At 39.8% G+C, this 19,768-nt stretch overlaps 1 long non-coding RNA gene across 1 annotated transcript in view; it reads right to left on the bottom strand.

Moving 5' to 3' along the window:
- LOC118233148 overlaps positions 1-19,768 on the bottom strand; it is a 91,402-nt gene that overhangs the window by 64,459 nt on the left and 7,175 nt on the right. Inside the window, exon 3 of the long non-coding RNA XR_004766459.1 lies at positions 1,888-1,949. This is a non-coding gene — a long non-coding RNA (uncharacterized LOC118233148). The remainder of the gene's footprint in view (positions 1-1,887; positions 1,950-19,768) is intronic.

A 19,768-nucleotide genomic window follows, 5' to 3' on the forward strand; every position in this document is an offset into this window, starting at 1 on the left:
CCAAAGGCACACAAAACTAAATTCCTTATTCCTTATAGCAGTATACTGCAATGAGCCAATGCATTTATTTCACTTTTGTGTAATTTGCTATTTACAAATGACTATCAATGTTAGTTGCGACAAACTACTTTTGCACTGTTTGATAACATTAATTTCACCTCTACTATCATAGCTTTTCTGCATTTTTCTCAGAACTGTCACCACTACTAGAGCACAGCTGATTCCATGAATTATCAAAAATTTAAAGTCTGAATAAAAGCCTAAGGAATGCAATAAACTTGCAAGCTGGAGCACATCAGCAAGCAAACTGACTGGGCAATGCATCAAGGCTGCCTGATTTGCCATTGTGGCATATAATATCCCACAAAAGAGCTCACCCCTTTGCTCAGTTACCACAGGTTCTTGCCTCAGAGCTTGCAATCATGACACATTTGAAGAGAGCTTAATTATTATGACCGACGCAATCCGCTTGGAACTTTTAAAGCAAACAAAAAAATAAGACGTAAGTGGTTTGAAAGAAAATGTATTAAACTCTATTTGCTGTTGGTTCAGTTAAACAGCAACAAAAAAACCTTGACAAGTCATACAGGTTAGTGGAATGGCCTCTGTCGGTGTACAATAATAGAATCTATTCTGTAATCACTTGAACTAAAGGAATGATCAAATTAATCTCTGCTCGAGAAGTTAAGTAATTTAACCACTGAGCTTTCCAAGACAGATGGATGAAGCTGGAGAGAAGTGCTTATCACGAGAAAGGTCTTTAAAAAAAGTATTTAATCACAATCGAGGAGAGTATTTAGAAATGAGAGGTGTATTGTGCCACTCAGGCACTGACTAAATAAGGCTTGAGCAAATGTAAATTGAGCAATGGAAGCTGCCACAAAGCCTGTGGTTGGCGTTTCGCAATAACACTGCCATTACTCAAACCGATCCTTAGCGCTAGCAAGTCTTAGATGAAAACCGACATCGGTTTGCTGAAGGCCTAGAATCAGGATGAAAATTCACCATTCAAAGCAGGACTATGACCAAATGGATGAGAAACAAAGTGATTGTCTTTCAGTGGCCCAGTCAAAGTACTGACTTGAAGCTGATAGGAAATCTTTTGTAAGACTTTAAAATTGCTGTCTTGAGCAAATTGCAAAAGAAAAATGCAAAAGCAAACAAGAAAGCAAAAGTGGCATTTGCCTGGTGCACAGTTGGAAGTCTCCCAGCTGTAATGCTTCCATCAAGCATGGACTGTTCAAAATACAATCGCACCTTTAACTTATTTTGCCTATGAAAGTTTTCAGTTTGAGTATGCATGTTTTGAATAAAAAATATTCACTTAAAAATGGCAATACATAATTTTGAACAAGATTGAAAGGCTGATCACTTACCGCATGGCATCATAAGTGTAAGAATCCACTCTGTCACACAAATTGTCATCACCACCAAGTTCAAATGGTTTAGTTTAGGACTGATTGGATACTTATGCATCACTCGAGATAAGATTGATTAAAGTATATATAACACATAAATATGTTTATACTTGTGTTTTTCATTATTATGTATGACATAGCGCATTGCATCCCATTGCAACATCCCATGATGTACAAACAGAAGCTGATTCAGAACTCAGAGTTATTGTGTGATGGCTGGGAACAGTGGCAGTGTTTAACCGCTATCTCCTGCTCCGCACACTGTACAGTATGTGTAAGACTACGGCTGTGCTTTTCTTTTCATTAAGTGTCAGGCTTATTGGCTTCCCTTGGGATCGAGAATGGAGCCACCCAGACCTCTTCATTAAGATGGAGGGTCGGCATCGCCGGCATTCCCAGTAATGTTATCTCTCCCTGACACTTTCAATTTGGCACACAATTCTTCTCACTCAGTCGCAAGCATTCTGACCTCAATCAAAATGTGACAGGCTTGCTTCTTCCACACGCGAGGGTCTCTCTCAGAATCCAGTCCTGTGCGAAAAAATAAATAAATAAATAAATAAATAAATAAAACATTTTAAGAAAAAACCACATTGTGAGTTCAGAGGAAAGTACTGCAAAGCATCTAAAGCTGGTTATGTGTTATGTCGCCATGTTATCAAACATCAAGGCAATCAGATGTTTTTTTTTGTCAAAGCAGACATGCCATATATGGGAAACCCACCCAGATGCCCCTTTAAATGAGATCAGATGGCCAGTGTGTTATTACTTGTCCCGTCAAGAGCCTGTCAGATAACACTTGTCTCATCCTTTTAGTGCGTCGCTCCTCTCACCAGGGTTACTACGAGGAGTAATAGCCGTCCCGATAAGGGCAGCAGTACGTCACCTGTCAGTTATAATCAGTCCCCAGAGAGCAGCTCTGTTGAGCAGAGGGGTGGCAGTGGGGTGGGGTGGGGGGGTACAACTTGATCCTCACACGGGTTCTGACAAAGAACAGGAAGCGAGGTGGAGGAAGAGGCTGCAAAGTATGTGATATGTACCAGAGTGATTCATGTGTGATATCAGACAAAATTGCTCCAAGTGCAATTAAATAAGAAAATCATTGATCTTGATGGAAATGAAGAAATATATTTGTGTGTGTTTGAATGGGTGTGTGTGCATGTGTTTGCATGTTTGCTTGTTTGTGTGTGTGTCTTCGCGTGGCATTTTATGCAAGGGAAAGGACGCCGTGTACTACTGACGACAAATGCCCAATGCATCATCCAATAAAGAAGCGAGAGAGACACAAGCAAATTGGCAGAAATAAATCAAGTATAACACTTATCAAGGGAAACCTTGTAAGGCGTACATAGTGTATACATGCTTAATTGATTTCATTGTCTGCAAAAAAAAACAAAAAAAACAAACAAGTTTTCTGACAGCTGACATATTGGGTTGAGGTTTATTTCTTGCGTGCTGTGTTCCGAGCAAAGGTTTAAATCACATCGTAGGCATGGCAAAAAATAAAGTGACAAGAAATTATGCATATTTTAGAAGCTTGAAATATGAGGCAGCTGTTGAGTTTTATTTACCTGACAGTTGGCTGTCAAAAACCAAAAGAAATCTGTTTATAGTGATATCTCATGTACTTCCTCTTGTCATTTTATTTATTTATTTATTTACGTATTTATTTTTGTATTGCCTGTTACACTGTCATTAGTTGCCCTTAGTCCTTAAGCGATGCAGCACAGGAGTAATTGAAGTCAGCCGTGTAGTTTGACCGTGTAGTATATTTTAAAAATCCAACAAATGCATGGAAACACAAATGAAAATAAATTCAGCCAGGGGAAGCATTACTGGTGCAAGCTGTGGTGATCAGCAGATGCCTTGTACGAGCCACGCAGACATGATTGACAGTCGCTCGTGCAGTTTGTTGTGGTGTTCATTTTGAGCTGCACCGAAAGCCTCCAGATTTAATAGATACATATTTGAGCACGTCTTTCTCCACATCTGACAGCCGGCCTTGTGTTCTACTTTGATTTCCCGGGAAGAAGAATTTACCCAGAGTACACAGCCGGGCATCCTCCTCACCTGTGGTTGCCAGAGCAGCCTTTGCGAGGTTTGACTTGACTTGGGAGGCAGTGTGTGGGGGTGGGGGTAGTTTCATCTTAAGCCCATGCTGGAAGTAAAAAGTCTGTGATGCCCTGGGGCTGTCACTATCTTTTTTTTTTTTTTCTTTACCAGAGGCCACCCTTTGTGTGGCCTGGATATGGAAATGCACTATTAATTAAAGAGTGTGTCAGGGAGAATGGGGAAAACACTGTTTCAAGGTGGATTAAAAGGTCACTTTTAGCGTAGTTGCATCAGGGGACCATCACGCCCCAGCGACAAACCCCCATAGCTCTGATTGTTCAAATGAATATTTAATTACCAATCCCTTAATTATCATTAGAGCTGTGGGCGGTCTACTCAAGAAGGAATTGTACAAACTAATTGGAATATTCCGGAAGTGTAAAAATAGCAGACCCTTCTTAAACAACATTGAAATAAAATTAGAAATAAAAAGCAGTAAAGGGCTTGCAGTAAATGGAAACTGTGGAATTGTGGAAATAATATTTTTTTTATTATTAATTCATTTATTTTTATGTATTTATTTGGAGGGATATTTAAATAATTAGGCACTTATTTTCTGAGGAATTCAAAAGTCTCTCACAGATTTGATATCCAAGCGTTGGGCTCAATTTCCCCACAGAAGAATGAATGCAGTCATTTCTGCTGAGATGTGACCCAGGACAACGGAGTGAGTCGTAGTGACCAAAAAAAGGGGCTATGGTTGAAAAACGGATGAAATGGTTTGATGGGTTTAATATAAAAAAGCAGCTATATTTCAAAGCAATACAGATGAATGGACAGTTGAACCCAGGGATGTTCAAACATCCAAGTCCTTCAATTTTCCTTTTGCCACAAGAATATACAGTATCAAATTTGTTGCTTTCTAATATGGCTGTCAAACAATGGTTTGATATTCAAATACTATTAAAATTGTAAAAAAAAAACTAAAAAAAAAAAAAAACTTTTAAAGTCATTTGAACATGAAAATTAACATCTGAATGTGAAAGAAAAAAATTGCAGCTGTTTTACTTTGAACTGTTCGTTTTTTACTTGGGTTGTGTTAAACCAAAAATATATCTAGCCGTTTAGCGTCTCCTCTGTAGCAAACAGAGGTTGCTGGGTCATACGGGTCATTGCTATGCTGTTATCTGATGAACACCACACATGATTTCATCCCTGGCTCCTTGGTGTGGTCCGAAAGCATATTTTCCTCTGCTGGGCATACAGTGTATTAAAAGAGATGGCCACTGGCTTCTTTGCAATTGGACCATCTGGTGTTTTTGGCAAATAACCTGCAGGCTTGGCATTGGCATAAAATTCTTAACCAGCTAAGTTTGTTTTACCTTTATTCTTTTTCCACGCTAGCATTTTGGGAGTTGCAGCATTTTGAACAATGTTAAACCGATGGATCCCTCTCCAAAAGTCACAAGAAATCACATTTCAGTTTTTTAATAGCACTTCATTGTAAATGATCCATCAGGATGAAACATTCTTAGTAGTCACATGTACTCAAATAGTGTGCCTCAATTTTATTTAAACAAAATCATTATAAACAGGGGTTGACATATGGTACACAAGTATGTATGCATGCAAGGCAAAAATATGCAACTGTGTGACAACTTTATCATAGGCCTATCTATTTTTAGTTACATGACTATTTTTAGGCACACTTGTCCTTGTGACATAAAATTGCTCTGAATTTGAACATTTTTGTCATGCATGTGTACTTATGTACCACTCATGTCAGCCCCGCTTATAAAAGTGTACTGTTTGTACATCTTAAAAGCCATCTTGAATGTTCATGATACGTTCAAATAAAATGTACCTACGCTAGTTATGTCCCTTGTCTTGTGGACATAAAACAAAAGATGGTCAAATTCTGGCACGTAATTCAACATTTAAAATTGTAAAACACAGTATATTAGAATATATTTGAACTTGTGTGTCTTTTAGGTGTAATATAAAACAAACAATTTTTGGCCAATGTTGACAGCCCTATTTTCTAACTGGTCTAGCAAATGAAAAAATAGAGCTTTTGTAACCGTTTAACTATCCCCATAGAATGAGACTCTCTCACCCAACAAGCAATACTCTGCAGACGCATTCATAATAACATGTATGATGCTGCATTGCTGATACTTGTATGCATAATTTCCAACAATTTATCTCATCACTGCCCAACAACCATTTGATTTTTTAAAATAAAATGAAAACAGATTAACCACAACGTGCACATAAATATTAATTGCAATAACTCTACATTAGTCTGTCAATGCTTACTATCTGTAATCAAGTTTAATCATGAAATGCATAATCATTGCTATTTTACGAAAAGCAGACCGAATTAGCATATTTAAACATTTTTCCAAAATGATTCTACAAGAGAAAAAATTAACAAAAAATAAATGAAAAAATAAAAAAACGACAGTGTAACATGTCTGTCCTGACTGTTATTGTATCATCAGTACAGGCTTGATATTGCAGACCAGTGCAAACCCAAGCATACTATAACAAGGTTATTCACATTCCCTTCATAATTCCAAATTCCAATGGTCTCTTATCAGCTTTCCTGTAGATTTATTATAAAGTGATGTATAAAGCATGTCATGGCATGCCTTTTTTTACTGCAAAATGAAAATAGCTATTTCAAAACATGAATATACTGTGCAATAAAAATGATAGGCACATGACAAAGATGAGCTCTGTTATATAGGAAATGCTAACCTTGAAATCTCTTTGGATCAGCTGCTTTAATAGCCACGCCACAGTGACTCTCCTCGCTTGTATTTTATCTGCAGTGGCTCCTTTAATTAGAGGATTTTGCTGCAGCCACTCTGTAATCTAGCTTCTGAAATCATCAGGAATATGCATTCTCTTGCTTTTTTGTCATTTGAGAAACTCGATAGCCGTACTCCAAAGCTCTGGCTTCAATGTCAGGTATAATAAATGCTTTTAGGGCTGTTTGAATATTGCCCCCTACCCCGGTCCCATGCACAGAATGGATGGGGGACACGCGTGCAGCGTGTGGGTCCACATCCTGGTATCTACCACCTGCAGATAGGAGGGCTCAGTCGGGTTTCACTCAGAACCTCCACAGGGACCCAGCTCTATTAATCCGCCACTGATTGATGAGTTTCATTTGTGGCGGTTCAGATGCGCTCCCCGATCCCTACGGGTCCTGCCAGGTTCTGGTAAGCTTTGAAGTTCTGGCTCGATAATTAAGGCTGATATTGAGCGAGGGAGCAGTGGAGCAAGACAGAGAGAGAGTGGGCCTTACGCTGTGGATGTGTGAGACGACTATGTGCCCACACACATACACACACACACACACACACACACGCACCCTCCACACGCACACACATACGCACCCACACACACACCCTCCATACGCACACACACACAGACACACACACACACACATACTAATATAAGCATTCAGCTATGCATTCATGCGCACACACATTCAGTCACACAAACAAGCATTCGCATGCGACAAAATCATGCACATACTAAACTACTACATGAGTGAACACATTATACAGTTAAATGCTATGGGTTAGAGTACATAACCCCCAGTGTGATGTGATTGATATAAAAACCATGGCTTTACTTTGTAAAATAACTTCAAAATACAAACAGGAACAGATTAATTATTATTAGTATTTCTGCCTCTTGTTCTGACTACAACAATGTGAGAAAATAGCACCCAATGTAGCAAAAGGTGGGCCTTTTCAGGCTTGTCATTTGACCCACTGCCAGCACACGACACACAATTACGCATTAATTACATCAAGGGCATGTACACACTGGCAAACACTTTTTCACACTGCAAGGAACACGACATGTGCCTGTTCAGACTTCTGAGATCAATGGCACCAGTAGATGTAATTATGATAGGACTGATCCTGTTACAGCAGAGTTAAGTGAAGTATAGGTGATAAAAAAGAAGCAATCTTGTCTGTTGTGTGGCTGCTTTCTTTAGAATTTAAATGAAAACTGGACTGCACTGCAGTCTCTCTCTCTCTCTCACACACACACACACACACACTCTCTCTGTCCCTCCCTCCATTTTTCCCACGGCACCGCAGGACTGCGGCCGTGGGCTATGCGCTGCAAATTGTGGTCACTCACTCACGACCTTTGGAGGCGCACGCGCAGGAGGTGCACCGTGGGTCTGGACGGTTTTGTGCTTGTTGTACTCCCACTCAATGAATTCCTGGCTACATCACTGACTACAAACCTGAAGGGCAACAGGAGGATCTAACTTTAACTGGCCATTTAGCCTACTCACGCCAAGGGGAATTTCATATACATGTAAGTATGTGTGCATGCATGTGTGTGTTTAAGCTGTACTGTATTTGTTTAAGGCTTAACTCATGTGCCTCTGGGATAACTATGGGATTCTCATACATCTCAAGATCATGAGGATACATCCCTACCCCTGAAGGAAAACGCTCTGCAAGTTCTCCCTGGCTGCAAATGTAAAGGAGGGAGACATACATCCTGGCTGCATGTAGCCCTTCTCTGCACTTGGATGAGATAACCGGGTGTTGATTTGAGCCAGACCTGCTATCGCTTTGACCCTGATCACGGCTCATCAGATGCATGGTTTATTGTCTTTGGATTGTGCACCCATATTCGTTTGGCTAAATCAAGTGAGTACATTTCCAGGAAATTGTTCTGACCTTGATCTCCATGGGTGCCAGACCCAAGATGGTCGTACAATCGTCTGAGCGGAGAGACATTTCAGAACGAGCCTTTGCGTGCCTGCCGTGCAGGTCACAGTTGCCATTGTGGAGGTAATTGGCCATCATCGACGCATTTATGCTCAAGGTCTGGAACTTTGATTCATATTCTAATAGCCAATTGCAGCGGCCCACTCGAAAGTGGCTTATTACTATGAGGCCTTGAAGTGCATGCCATCAGACGCTGGTCTGGAGTGCATCATGCTTTGGGCATATGGGAGTTTGGTGCCAGGCCCTTCATTTGCTCAAAATGCTGCAGGAGTGGTCTGTTCGCATCGATCCGGTTCATTTCAACATGGAGATTTACTTTCCAGCTGATTAACCAGGCATGCTTGTTTCCCTATCTGTCCTCTAAAAGAGGCCTCACTGCACTGTAGCATTTCAGCACTGTTTAACAGTTTCAATATTATATCACCATCGATTATCAGTGTATTCCCCACAACCCGCAGTCAATAAACATTGCCCATCCCCTCTCTTTTCTCTCATTGTCACACCACAGAAACATTCAGACTCAATCTTTTAAGCTTGTTTTGATCTTTTTTTCTGAACGGTTCCCTAGATCACAGCGAAACGATTATGTTCTCTTTTTTTTCAATTAAGATCCCATTTAGATGTGTGTTTATCTGGAAAATATTTTACTTGCATTTGAGAAAGCAATGCCCCGAGAACTCCACACTGGACAGAGTTGTTCCTTGCAGAAGTACAGTACTGTGATGCCATCAAAACTGATAACAATTATTAAAAACTACATAACCCAAGAGTGCTTTGCCAATTAAATAGTGGATTCTCACATTGTTGTCAATGAAATTATGAAATAAAAATTAAATTGATAACAAAACCATTACGTGATTGTTGCAGGCCAGATCAGAAAAAAGTACAAAACGAAGATGCTACCAGTAATCAAGTACAACGGCAGTTCCAGTACTCAATACTGGAGCACACATGCTGAGTTTATGATGTGCAATGTGTCTGCTGGCAAAGGAAAAAGAATAAATTAGCATGAGAGCAGTTACAGAGGCAAGATCAAGGGTAATAATGCGATTGATATTTTGTTGTGAGGAGTTTCAGTGTGTTACAGCAGTGGCTGGTGCTTTTCGGCCGCTTAACCTGATCTAATCAATCAATCGATTGTTTAGGTTCATCAATTTCTTTTATTGTAAAAATTACATTAAAAACAAATCCTGCCTTAGCCATGAACAAACCACTGGTATAAGTGCATTACACGCTACTGTGTTCCTCTTTATTCATCTCTGTTCACTTTTGTTTGCCATTGATCAAAACTGCATGTGATACTTAATGGCAGTAATTGCCATTGCTTTGATTTTACTGCCTTCGTTTTCTTTTCCATTGTGACAGTGCCATTACCACTGGAAGCAATCTATTCAGTTGTGTGCCACTGATCGCTGTGACACAAAAGCACATTGACAATGAACGCTGAAATCAGGTGACGCAGCAAAGAAAAGATATAATATAATATAATATAATATAATAAGATCATTCATTAAAGGGGTGGTTCACCCAAATTGCATAATTCTGTAATAGTGGTCGATGAGTAGCAGCCTCCACAAACTGGCCCTTCTAAGAGTGAAATTGGACCCTTAAATCCATTATTAGCCACAGCGTAGCAGCAGAACCAGAAGGGCTAGTTTACGGAATTATCCAATTTGGGTGAACTACTGGTTTAAATGTGAAAACTAAGGTGAGAAACTCAAACAATGCTCATGAGAAAAAATTGCAAATCTTCTACGCGGTTCTGTCTTCAATCCCATCCATAGACATGGGCTCAGGAGCCCCATTCTCTTCCTCTCTCTCTACTTCAAATAGTTCCACTGCCATTCTGTTGGGCACCTCAACATTGTGCAGCATGTAGTAGACCACAAACAACAAACACCTGTGCCACTTTCTTAGGGCTGTACAAGAAAGCTCCACCAGTACAGTCCAGACAACTAAATCGGCTCGTAAGGAAGCATTCCACCACATTTCTGGTGAGGATGTGCTCCTCCTTGTATCACTCTGTTCCGTGTGAAGTTGGGTTTTGGACACGTGTCATCAGTGGATAGGCACTGTCACTTTTAAATGTGCAGAGAGAATGTTAGCATGTCTCATTAGTAAAAACTTCAGAGCACAGGTCTTATATTTCACATCGTTTCATTTCATACCCGATAGCCAACCATGTCCAACATAGACTCTCATCTTCTCAAATAGGTGTCACGCACAACCTGGACTTCGATAGAATGCGTGTGCTTTCTGTTTCTGTAGACATGCTCAATTGCCGATGGAGGTATCACTTGAACATGTGTGCAGTCATTTGTACCTAGCATATTTAGGCAGTTAGAGATGGTATAAAATCCCTGTTTGATTTCCAGCAGGGTTTCTCGGTTATTCAGAAAAGTGACGGGATGGGACATTTTGACGCAACAAGGCGCAGCACCAGTGACAGCACTTTCAAAAACACGGTCTTGCGAAATGGCAGCTAATGTCACAACTGTGCGCTGGAGTGAGCCAGAAGCCAGGAAACGTAGCGTGGACAGGAGATCTGTGGCTGGCGGGGTGGCGCGGCTTCATTTGGTAGATAGCTTCAGATCATATCCAAGTTCATCCAGTAACTGGAATACGGCATGACTTGGCAGCCTGTAGGTTGTTCCCACAGTGTCCTCTGACATGCCAAAAACCGATACTTGATTTTAAAAGACTCTCTCCTTTCGCAAACACACTACGCTTACGATGTCTCCTCCTAAGAATGGTAATTGGTGCCATGCTGATCTAGTGCCAGAAAGAAGTTAACACCTGCTTGTCCCAGATGTTGCAAAACAGATACAATTACCTTTGCCTAATTGCATAAATTTCCATTCTCTCCTCCCATATTTTTGCAGTTCAACCTTGGAACGCCCTGAAATACATATGCATTAATCCAAACATGAAAACTTTAGGGATGCCACTTTTCTCTAATTTTACCAGCGCAAACCTCTGATGTGGCACTTTAGTAAATATAGACAAAAACTTTTTGTCTCATTAAGGTCTATAAAAGCCTTGCGAATCCTTAGAATCCTTAGTAATATTGCCCTGTTTTTTTAGCTTTGCCTCTACCATTTGGGTGCTCAATTCTATATAATATATATTCCACAAAACTACACAAACAGACACACTAAAACAGACACTTTACAATTAATTTCATTTTTAGATCATATTTAAACACATAAATCAGCCGCCCATCATACCTTTATGAGGCCCTAAAACTGGGATTCATTTTAATATGATATACCTAATGATTTACATCACTCTAAGTTATTGTCAGATCGTCAGTATTCCATACTGCAGCACTGGACTGCTGATTCCCAAATCCCATTGTTTTTAAGCCCCTCTAAATTAAGCACAACACTGGAATTAAATAAATCACAGATTTACATTAAACAACACAAGCTTTCATCAGGATAGTTTTTTCATTATCATTATCAAAAATGATAGTTTTGACATACACCAGTAATGCAGATATAAGGATTTCAGTCTAAATTTAAAAAAGAACAACATTGGAAATGGGGACTGTTTGAAAGACATACTCAAATACAGATGGAGTTGCTATCTTTATCCCTTGCCATAAGTTTGTTGGCACCTCATTCAGCCTTACATGATGCAACACAAGCTGGACTGGGTTTGAGACTGAGTAAGGTTCTGTCCCGATACAGGTGTACACATAAACGCAGACACGTGACACACATGCACTTTATTCTTTTACTCCTTTTCCCTTTCCTCTTTTCCCCTTTGTCCTTCTCTTTCCCCATTTCCCATTCTTTAACATGGGAGGGCAAAGTTTGAAGGGCCAGAGAAGATTATATAATAACAGACCTGCCATTATTCGGAATATCAGAAAGACACTGAGGAAGAGAGCTCAAAAAGGGATCCCATATGCTATGATATATGGTAGTTCCTTCCCCCACCCAACACAAAGTTTTCCTCAACCAATTCATCAATAATAAATACTCTTCCTGCAAAACTACAAAAAGAATGGTAGCTTGCATTCACTTAAATTACTTTCTCAAATTATAAAAGAATAAACAATTAGGCTATCTTCATTGTGCACAATATTCAAAAATAAAATCTCTTGTGTTTACATGGAAAACAGGACTAATCAAAAAGCTAGACTACATTTTCAGTTGAACATACTCAGCCCTCACAGATGCAAACATTGCTTGCCTAAATTGTTTAATCAGTAATCACAAATTTACCACAGACTAAACGGCCACCCCCTGTGAAAAAAAGTATATTTCAGCATAGTTGAAGTCTAATTACATACATTTTTACTCATACTTCAAATGTGAAAGTACAGGATAGTATACTATAGGCTATAGTTTAGTTAAGTATATACAGAAGTATTGTGACAAAGACACATTGGACTTGAAGTGAAACAGTGAAGATGAGGTTAAAGTGCAGACTGTCAGCTTTAATTTGAGAGTACTCACATTGATATCAGGTTAAGGAATTACAGCTATTTTTAGATGGGACAGATACACTGATTGGCCGCCATGACCCTGGCCTGGAACACTGGAGAAATGTTTGGGAAGGCTATAGAGTCCAGCATCATCCCAGAATGAGCATAGAACACAGCCCTCCTCCTTACTTCCCTTGACATACTTAGTAATACACTCATCCCTCCAGAGCAGAGAGAACCAAGCAGCCTGGAGCAGCCCATGTACTCATCATTTGGGACAACATAAGCTTCCATCGTGCTGCTTTGATCCACAATTATTTCACTGAAAACCTTCATTTCATGGAATCTTTATCTCCCAGCCAGCTCCTCTTTCCTATCGAGAAGTTTTGCTCGGCATGGTGCTGGTTTGCCAAAATGATTCACTATTTAGAGATTTTTTTTGTTCATAGTTTTGAGAAAATGAGCTACGCTTTCAGCACAAATTGAAAAAATAAAATAAAATAAGCTGTAACGGAGGTTGTGTCAAACCCAAAAAACAACAAATCAGTCCCAGAAACTGAAATGATGTAAGTAAAGCAGTTCAGCAGAATGTTTTGCTAAAATTTGTGACTGGCAGCTTGCCTACAGAAGCAGCTTGGTTTGCCTACAGAAGCATCTGGGGTATGAATGACATGAACATAACTGTCACTGATGGACCAATTTACAAGGCATTTTAAAATTATCAATGGAAACCAAACTGCTGCCAGGGGTGCCCACCTTGACCGGAGTGACTGGAGTAGAAAATCAAAGTAAAGTCACCTGGGAGGGATGTGTGTGTGTATGTATGAGTATGAGTGTGTCTGAAATGGGGAGACTATGCATAAAAAGCGCTCCCAATTCCGACATGGTTCACCCAATAAGTATAATAACCATAAGTATAATAAGTAGCTAAATAACCACAAATTAAAACTGACAGTCTGCACTATAACCTCGTTATTTAATTTGAAATCTAATGCACTCTAATACAGAGCCAGAACAACAAAATTTCTATCACTGTCCAAATACCTATAGACTGCACTGCATATGTACACACACACACTCACACAAGTATAAATACTTAATAGGTACAGCTGGGTCAACCAGGAAGAGAATGACGCATGTGGGTCCTGAACATTCCATCAGTCATGTGCCAGCGTGATTATCTGTCATTTATTTAACATGGGGCAGATCAGCTGCAGCCTGATGCCACTGCGTAAAAACGACTGCGGCTCTAACGCTTTAGTGTAGGCTTCATATACATAAATTAATAAATAAATAACAAGGGGAAATCTGAATTTATTACCCATTCAGCTAATTAAATGCTGGGAAATGTATGAGGACAGAAGAGTGAGTGAGTGCATGTGGGTGTAGAGGTGGGAGTGATAAAGGGAGAGGGTCTATTGGTCTGGAAGATAAATCTCTCTCTCTCATGACCAGCACTTCAGAGTGATAGGTGGCCCAGCTATGTAACAGCCAATAAGGCGTGTGTGTGTGTGTGTGTGTGTGTGTGTGTGTGTGTGTGTGTGTGTGTGTGAGTGAGTGAGTGAGTGAGTGAGTGAGTGAGTGAGTGAGAGAGAGAGAGAGAGAGAGAGAGAGAATGTTTATGCATGTAGTCAATATGAATGTGCTATGTTCCTAATGTATTTGGTGTTACTATATTGTGTGTGTATTATAATGTATATTTACGTCTTAATGTATTTGGTGTTACATATAGGTTTTGTAAGCAATAAAACCTGCATATTGAATATAGTTAAAGGGATGAAGGGAGATGTGGTGAAGGGATGAAGGCAGAAGGGAGAGCTTTCAGCCTTGGCATAAATCTTTGAATCCTTGGTAAATATGCAATTAAAGCATTTTCTGCTTGAATATAACATGTTGTATTCATATCAGTTCGGGTTTAGATTTGGCCACAGTACCATTACAGCCTCTGTGGCAGAACGTAACGATGCGTGAAACCGGCTTTGCTTAGCTCAGAGCATCTGCATTCGCATACTTACATATGGTATGTTTTAGGCCTAAAATGTGTCACCTGAAATTCTTAACGCAAGTTCAAGCTGCAGTTTCTAGTGTTGCAGCGAGGGGCATTATACCAGATGAAAACAAGATGAAGCAGTCTTCTTCGATTTCTGCTTTTTTCTGCTTATCTTTCACAACTGGCCTTGGATCGCCCCCTTGAGGACTCTGGTTTATTACCTCCAAATGGACATAACAACACACGTTGAGTATGCGCAACGAGGGCGAGCATTTGCAGTGCGTCAGCCTGGCGCTGTCATTTGCGTTCACGTACCTGCGTAGGGTGTATTTCCGGCCTTACATCTATTGAGAAAACCTTTTGAGGTAATAGCATAGGGGGTTGTTAGAAATTTTCTTAATTCCATAATTTTCTGAATGTCTGCTATATCATAAAACAATGTGCATGCATGTAAAAAATAAAATGAAAATTACAATTGGTAATGCAAGATTTATATTTTATATGATCTGCATAGGAATTACAACCCTTTTCATACATAGTCACCCCATTTTATGACACCATAAGTAATTGGACAGTTGGCTGCACAGCTGTTTCTTCATCTCTGTGTTGTTACATCATTAGTTCATGCACAAGAAAGCTAACAAAAGGTCTAGAGTTGATTCTAGGTGTGGCATTTGCATTTGAGGTATTGTGCCGCTGTCACTCAACATGAGGACCAAAAAAGTGTCAATGCCAGTAATGCATGCCATCATGAGACTGAATAAACATTGTGTGTGTGTGTGTGTGTGTGTCAAAAAGCAACTGTTTGATACATTGTTAAGAAGCAAGAATGCACTGGCAAGCTCAGCAAACGACCTTGTAGATCACGTAAGACCACTGTAGTGGATGACAGAAGAATACTTGAATACTTTACTTGATTTATTAACAGATATTGTGAAAAGAAGGCCAGTGGAATAAGCAAAAATCACAGCGTAAAACTAATGACCAAAGAAAAGCACAAACAGCTCTGTGAAAAATGGAGGGCTTCAGAAGATGCAGATGCAGAAACAGGGAGCAGGATCTGAATGCAAATTTATATCTAACCCCGCCGACTCCCAAGAACATAGGCCTCTCTGATGACGAAGTTCAACTTCAACTCCGAGACCCACTACGAAACAACCAAAGAAGGATTGTCAAAAGAAGTTCAGGGCCAAAGTTGGAGAAGAAAAATAAAATGCTTGAAGCAAAGCTAGAAGCTCAATGAAAAAAAAGCCGCTAGACTGAAAATTCTGAAGTTTTTCTTAAATTTGGCAGAAAAAAAAATGGTCAGTGAAAAGTTCAGGTGGCCATCATCCAAAAAAAGCTGCGAAAGAAAAAAGACGTCATAGCTTTTCTGTCAAGAGATTAGAACAGCAGACTCTTAGCTGGAAAGAAGGACACGGTAGGAAGAAAAAACAAGATGCCACATTGTGTTCTGAGAAAAAAATGGTTGGAGGTTCACTCTGACAATAGCCAGGAGTGCACTTTGAAACACTGCATGTCCTACCTACAGTTTGTTACATACAGGCCCCCTTATATCACTCAGCCGAAAGCGAGTGACAGGAACGCCTGTGCATGTAGGCTAATCAACACAAAAACATGCACCAGCTGATTTACTGTTTAGTTCACAAAGGCTTACTCCCAACAAAAAGCATATCTACACTGGTGTCTGACATTGCATGCAACACAGAAGAGGAAACCAGCATGTATAGGCAATGTACAAACTGCTGCTTTGATTAAGTGCAGCTTAGTGCACATAAGCCAAGCGAGTCTGCAAAGTGGAAGCAGTGACAGAAGGAGGAGGTGACTGTAGGTGACAAAGTGTATAAAAACCGGGTGAAGAGGGCGGGTCAGTGGAAATGTGGAGCAACTCGTTGAAGAATTTCACCGTCAACTGGAGGCAATAGCAGGCCATCAATTTAACTGGCTTCATCAACCACAGAAAATCAGGGAGGGGATAAAGGGGAAACTGCAGGAGAATGACACAGTCCTATATATTGATTTCCCTGAAAACTATGCCTGTGAGCTTAGTTCTGAAATACAGCCTTTCCACTTTGGTGGAAACAAGCTGCAAGCAACCATCCACACAGCAGCAGCCTACGCCAACAATGGCTCTCAAAGCTATGCCACCATTTCAAGGTTTATAAGGCATAACAGGCATGCAGTATCAAACCAGTGACTGAGGACATGAAAGAGACATGGCACACAATTCACCACATCGCTTGTAGTCAGGTCCAGTGACTCAATATCAAAACAAAAGCAATTGCAATCTGATGAGTACAGTGCCATTTACCTGGGGGTTTTAAAGTATCACACAGAACTACTTTGAGAGAGCCCACAGACAAGGTGCACCAGATGTGGCTGGTGGCTGTGTGAAAAGGATGGCAGATCAGTTTGTCCAAGGGAAAAGATCTGCAGTCTCCCAAGGATCTGTATGACTTGCCGTGCACCAAAAAAATCTGCCAAACATTCAAGTCATATGGATTGAAGAGTCGGGCATTCAGAGGTTTGATGACTCCCTCTCAATAAACAACTACGATTACTCCCTCCATCCCTGCATGCAGTCCGTGTAATCCTGAGTACACACCAGGTGTTTACAACAACACCTGGAGCACTTTTCCACAGAGGTCAGTTGCTTCTGTCAGTATCCAAGGATCTGCAACTGCTTCAATGTAAGAAAAGTTACTTTTAGAGATGAAGATGCACTAATCGCCTCAACTCCAACTCATCTAGACTCCGAAGAGTCAAGTGACGAACGAAACCGTAAAGTGGGAAGATTTGTAATTGTTAAACAAGCCATGTGTGGGCCAAAGGAATGCATTTCACAAGCCAGAAAAGCAGGACTGTATATGTTACTCTTGGCGATACATTGTCGGAGTAATTTCAGAGCCAGAGCGCACGTCCTCAGCCGCCAAACTGACAAACTTCGATTGGCTGATGTTTAATAAAGTCTAAATGACAGGAGGGGGAGCAGGAGAGGGGGAATGGGGAGAGAGAGTGTTTTGGTTGTTAACCGAAATGTTGACTCTTACTTGTTCATTATGTTTTGATAACTGCAATGTTGAGTTAATTGTTCTTTGTTTTTACTAATAATTATTCATATTTGAAATGCACCTTATATCAACTGTTTGGAAGTTAAGAAACCCACATGAATTATATTGTTTTATGTTGTGATTAAATCATTTTTGATAAAATCCCACCAAGAAATTGTATTTTGTCTTGTCTCCTGTCCTGCCGTGTGACATTATGTTCACCGTGTGACACTAATAGAATGGGGGAAAACAATGCTCTGTCAAGCTTAAATTACTATACTCTTCAATTACTGATCAAAACATTGCATTATCGTATTGTCTGAATAGTCAGAGGCATTTTCTTCAAGATTTGAATAAATGACAACAACTCTGGGAAAAAAACGTTGCCATGTCAACAAAAGAGATGAGAATGACACATAAATTCAAAACATTTGTAAATTATTTGTGATAACACAGAAAAAAGTACCTTAAATTACAGTGGGTATTATCTGTTATCAAAATTAAATGAGTATTTTTCATATTTTTAGGTATTTCATATTTTTAGAAATGTGATGTCACACCGCATGGCAATTTATACACGGTGTTGAGAGAAAAACTTCATAAAAATGGTCAGACAGAATATTTTTGGTGACCAACTACATTTAGGCTACTGAAAGTTAAAAGTTATAATATACTATAGTATCCAATTCTCTTACTAAAGTAATTAAATTTTTTTAAGTTCGTTTCCATCCCATTTGTCACCTACCCATTAATAACAATAATGAAAAGTATCTGAATGTATAAGTAACCTACAGAGCAAATAAAAAAATCTTAAGTTTGTAACCAGTTGCGAGGAAAAAAAAAGAAAAATAAAAAAAAACTTTAAAAATCTGCTATCAGAATCGGCTAACTTGGCTTTAAAAAAATTGAGAACTGCAATTGGCCTAACAATTCATGATCATATGCATTACTGTTATCACTTAGAAAAAACACTGAACAAAAATAAATTATCAGAATAAAAACGTTTTCCACATACAAAAATGACAAGTTACTCACACATACAAAGCACTGTTTATAAGGCAGTACGCAAACTTGCAAAATGTAAAATGTAGGCCTGCCATTAGTTTTTTTTTTCCGGGGGGGGTTGGGGGTATGAATGACCACATTGTCTTCAAATGAAAAGATGAAAAAACACAGGGCCAAGTTACATGAGATAATTTAGGAAACACTGGTTAGCACTGCTTTGGAATACAGCACATTTCATGTGTGAGCTAATGGCAGACCTAGATTTTGCAACTTTGAATAAATGACTTATTCACAGTGCTTTGTATGTGCGAGTAACTTTGCATTTTTGTATAAATGTGTCTGTCTTCAGATAGTTTATATATGTTAGTGATGACTAGGTGGATGTAGCTAACTAGCCAGCGATGTGATATGCTGTAAATACAACACTAAATACAATAGATAACATACTTCAGTGAAAATAAGGAACAAAGAGAAGTTTCCCAAGCTAATGCCCGGGTGTTTGTCAGTGTTACTATTGGAGCACAGATGGGTCTGTGTGATCGGTCGTGTGGCTGGTTTTTCCAAAGGACCTCTGGCTTGGGCAGTGTCTCGGGATCTCTTTTGTGCCGTCTGTAGAGCCTGTTTGCAGCGTAGTCTTCCTTGTATACGGCAAAAGGTTCTTCCTTCCTTTCAGGGAGCTGATATGGCAACTGGAAGCTGGTTCGCTGCCTCAAGAAGGTACGTAGGCTACACATGTTTACTTTGTTGCCATGTTGCAGAATGATAGCAACATGTAAAGTTAGTAAATAAACTGATCCAGTGGTGGATAAAGTACAATGAGTACTAACTTGCATGTTAACGCGTTCCCACTAGTCGTGGCTTTAATTGTGAGAGACAGTGCGTCTCTCCGAGTGTTCCTTTACATCTGCAGGCCTTAGTTTGCTCTCTTTCCCCCGTGGGGTTAGACGTTAGAGACCGTGCCATGAGTACATCATCTACCCAGCCTGGCGAGCAGCCGCGAAGAGAAAGAGCAGCATGACAGCCGACACATTTATAGGCACCTA

The sequence above is a fragment of the Anguilla anguilla genome, chromosome 8 (assembly GCF_013347855.1).
Source record: "Anguilla anguilla isolate fAngAng1 chromosome 8, fAngAng1.pri, whole genome shotgun sequence".
NCBI lineage: Eukaryota > Metazoa > Chordata > Actinopteri > Anguilliformes > Anguillidae > Anguilla > Anguilla anguilla.